A 4,742-nucleotide genomic window follows, 5' to 3' on the forward strand; every position below is an offset into this window, starting at 1 on the left:
ATAAAACAGGGAGAGGGGCCAGGGAGATAGCAAGTAGAATAAGCGCTTGCCTGGCAAGCGCAAGGACCTGAGTTCAACTCCCGGTTCTGCAGGAAAAAAAAAAAATCATAAAACAGGGAGAGAACACAGGGCCAAACAGGAAAGCTGAGAATAACCCAGGAGCCTGGCTTGATCTTATAATAACTCACTCTCACAAAAACTAACTCTGGATACCACAAAGATCTGTTCAGAAAGAAGTGTTCCCAGTGACCTAAGAACTCCTACTAAGCTTCACCTCTTTGAGGTCCATAACCCCTGCAACTGCCATGGAGGAACCAAGCTTCCAACACAGAAACCCCTGGGGGACACACCACATCTAGCCCATCTCATGGCTACCTCCATCTACTCACCTAAATCTTACGTGTTAAAACAGTTTTCACTCTTCTGGATCAAAACTAATCTGTGTTCAGGCTCTATTATTGTGTTTACTGTCTCACAACAGATACTTCTGTTTTATTGCTCACGCTCAAATGTACGGTGTAGATATAGATACACCGATATCCTACAAGGAATTAGTGCAGATGACCCTGGAGGCTGGGATGTCTGACCATTGGCCATCTGTAAACTGGAGATCTAGGAAAGCTACTGGTGTCGTTCCAATTCCAGTCCCCGGGGCTGGTAAGCAACAGAACTGATGGTGTAATTTCCATCCAAATCCAAAATAGTAAGATTTGGAAAGCTTGTTGTTCTATCCTGAGTTCCAGGGCCTGCGAAGAAGGAGCACAATAATCTTAGTCTGGGGACAGATCACTGATGTCCTAGCTTAAATATTTAAGGAGAGGGGAAAAAAAATTCTCCTTACCTCTGCTGCTTTTGTCCTTCCGAGGTCCTCAACAAACTATAAGATACCTGCGTACATTGGGGAAGGGAATCTGCTTTACCACATCTACTTATTGAAATGCTAATCTCCTTCACAGCACCACATAACCATAAATAACTTTTAACCAAATATCTGAGCACTCTGTGTCAGTCCCCTGGATGTATAATGTTCAACAAGCAAATAAAGAGTAAGAATAAAATCTATTCTTTTTCAGCTTGGCACACAAGCACATCTCTTTAAACCAAATTTAATCTTCAAATAAAAACCTTGACAAATTTAATTATAATTCTACAAAGTATGATACAAGATCATCTGAAAGTAGGAATCTTAAATCTTGATTAATAAGTGTTAGATGATAGACAGACAATAGGTTAAATTTTCTATATAAAAATCCCCATATTTTTAAATCTTAGCATCTGATTTCATTTATTTTAATTAGTAAATAGGGGACAAGGCACATCCAATATCTAGAATGGTCTTGCTCCATCTGCCTCCTACTAAAATCTCACTCACCCATTCTCCCGAAGAGGAGGTAAAAGCCTTTCAATTTAATTTCTCCTCTTCATATCCCATAACTTGACTGTGATGTAAACTTAACAACAAGTAAAGTAAGATAAAAATTCAGTACATCTTTCATAATATGATAAACAAGAGGAAAGAAAATGGTATGGCTATATATCCACATATTCATAGCACAATGATGTATAAATACTCATTACCATTACAGTCTTCATTTCTGAAACTGGCCATACGGGCATGATGGCCATACGTCCATAAACCACCTTCTCTTACTCATTGTGTATTATCTTTGTCTTCAAAGACAATAGCAAATTTGGATTATATAACTGGTGAATTATTATCTACTAAATCTATTTTAGCAGATTAGATTATATGACGGGTGTATTATTATCTACTAAAAGTTCTTATTTTCCCCAAAACATATATGTTCACATCCTGTTCACCAAGGCGATAGCTTTAGGACATGACTAGATCGCGAGGACTTCATAGTCTATCAACCAGGACACTGACCCTCACCAGACACTGAATTTGATAGTGCTCTGATTTTGGACTTCCAAGTCTCCAGAAATTTGAAAAGCAAATGTTTATTATTATTTTAACCATCCAGCTTATAAGTACAGTGTTTTGGGTTGTAGTAGACTAAGCAAGACATGAGATGAACCAGAAATTCATTCCTGAAGGGTCAGGGCCATTAGCTGTTCATCATGAATTGAGTTGTTAAAATTTTCAATGAAGTTTAATTACAGAGCATGCTAATGCTAAGAGATACTCTAAGCAGCTGCCTGCGTTCCAGGCATATGTTCCTTATCGTGAATGTGACATACCAGCCCAATGTCCACATGGGAGTGAGGGTCAGTTACCTACCTAGCACAGTAACTCCTTTTTGTTTTCTCTGCCTGCTGACTCAGGGACATAGGGAGCCCAGAGTGGCTTAATGGTGATCTTAATTTCCAATTCAGTGCAGTCATTGTGGCTCCTGATAGAAGCATTCTTCCACTGGAACAAAGTCCTTTATTTTGCAGGGCATAAAGTCGCCAGAACAAGGAGCAAAAATTTTGCTAGTCGGTCACTAGGAGGAATAGTAACTCTCCCATGTCCATGCTTGGGTTGCTAGTTCCAAGGTCATCCTCAGAATGGGAAAAACAATGCCATATGTTGAAAGCTGATTTAGAATTTTGCTCCAGCCCTGAAAGATCTTGCCACCCAGCTGGTATTGTCACTGAGTCTTTAGAAGGTCATTTCATTATTCCATCAAATCACCAGGGTAGGATGAGTGACCATAGGCATGGATTGTTAATTGCCTCAGAGTAAAGTTGCTGAATCTCTAAAACTGAGAAACTGCAAACCTAAAATACTAAACTACTTCCAACTAGATTTGAGCAAAATATTGGCATAGTGTTTAAGAGTATAGGTCAGCACCGTCTAATAGAAAAATAAAGCAAGTCACAAATTCAAACCAAATAAATAATTTCCTAGTGGCCTTTTCACAAGAGCTGAAATTGAATTTAGTAATGTTTAATTTAAGCCAACATATCTAGAACTTTATATTACATAATCAATATAGACAGTTACTACTCAAATAGTTTGTATTCTTTCTGTAGTGTTCTTCAAAACCTGGTGTATTTGTTCACAACGTTTGGCTAGCCACAGTGCAAGTGTTCAGTAACCATGTAATCTCATCTATTATATGCTTAACTCATCCACTTAATCTATCAATGGAAAAATCTTGATAAAACTACCAAATATGGTAATAATGAAGATTAAATCAGGCACATATGAAATGCTTAATTTATGTTTTGTGCCCTTAATCATTTGATATTGGTATGGATATAGATAGATAAAATCATGCCCAAGCCTTAACTTTAGCTGGATTCAACATAACAAGCCATTTGTTTCATGACTCAATGCTTTATATACAGAAATTAGTAATATACAAAAATTTTTACTTCATGGCCTTTGAGAGAGAAAAATGTCACCTATGTCTTTAAATACAAGTGAAATGTGTCTTCTTTATAATTTAATCAGTCAGGAAAGACATTATGCTCTTAAAGTATGTTCTATGTTTTTCTTTTTGCTTCTATGCTGCTTAAAGGAGGAATAATAGATTCTTCGTGAAGGCGCAGGAAGAGAAACCCTGAGTCTTGTTCCCTTTGAAAGTGGTCCTGGTCACATTCTTTCACTATTTCCAGCACACTGAAATCATTTCTTAAGCTATTTATCTGAAGTTCTCCGGCTTCAGGCTTTCCCTGACTACATTTCCTAAAATACATCTTTTATTTTCCACTCCAGCATCACAGTTATTTCTTTAATGAATTCATGTCACAATTTAGTTGTCTCTCTGTTGCAAGACTTTTGACTCATCAGGTTAGGATTTAGATCTGTCTTGCTCATTAATAAAGTCTTGGCAACCAGCACAAGGGCAGGGGAGAGTAGGCACTAAGTATTTCTTGAAGAAATGAATGAGGGAATAATTGGGTGTTTGCTAGTCTCTCATCATGCTATGAACATCAGTCCAGACTGGGAAGGCTCACTCGAGCATGCCTAAGAAGAGATGCAGAGCAGCAGAAAGCACAGAAGTCTGTATTCAGCTGCTCAGCTCAGCCCCGCCAGCTCCTCTGTCCAGCTGCCCAGCCACTTAAATTCTTTTGATTTTAGACTTAATATCCCTAAGAAATCCCTTTAAACTGTCTCAACTGTAGTGTAGCCATCTTGGGATTCATTTTTCCCTACAGGTATGTGTTGAGAGATTTTCAAGGAAGAGTGTCACAGACATGATTTCTTAAATAAATATATCTGCATCAAGCAGATACAAAAACAGAAGGGCTTTTTGTAACCTCCCACAGATATCAGTTCACAAGATAGAGACTATGTTTGGATTGGAAACTCTGCTTCCCACCCAGCATAGTACCTGCTGTATATTAGGCAAACATGCATGTGTGTATGTATGTATGTATGTATGTCCTGTATTTCTTGACTGAATGAATAAAGGAATTCTGATATGAAATCATGTAACTATGCTAGGGGAAATTTTACTGCAAAAAATTTTATGATGAGCTAGAAAGAAAAGTAAAGGGCCAGGGAGGTAGCTCAGTGGACTAAGTGCCTGACCACTTAGTCCACTTAGGCAAGCACAGGGACTGGGATTCAGTCTCCAGCACCACATACTGCACCGGCCCCACCACCAAGCACACTGAGCTGGCCACTGAGTCCCAGAGTAGTGGCACATGACTGTAAGTCCAGCACGGGGATGCTAAAAAGAGGATCACTAGGAGCTATGTAGTGAGGCCCTGTGCAAAATACAAGAAAGCAAGAAAGAAAGAAGGAGGAAGGAAGGAAGGAAGGAAGGAAGGAAGGAAGGAAGGAA

The 4,742-nt window shown here is 38.8% G+C and overlaps 1 protein-coding gene across 1 annotated transcript in view; it reads left to right on the forward strand.

The window, feature by feature from the left end:
• Positions 1-4,742, forward strand: part of Col24a1 (collagen type XXIV alpha 1 chain) — a 403,759-nt gene that overhangs the window by 236,312 nt on the left and 162,705 nt on the right. The gene's annotated exons all lie outside the window — the stretch shown is intronic.

The sequence above is a fragment of the Octodon degus genome, unplaced genomic scaffold (genome assembly GCF_000260255.1).
Source record: "Octodon degus isolate 3935 unplaced genomic scaffold, OctDeg1.0 scaffold00109, whole genome shotgun sequence".
Taxonomy (NCBI): domain Eukaryota; kingdom Metazoa; phylum Chordata; class Mammalia; order Rodentia; family Octodontidae; genus Octodon; species Octodon degus.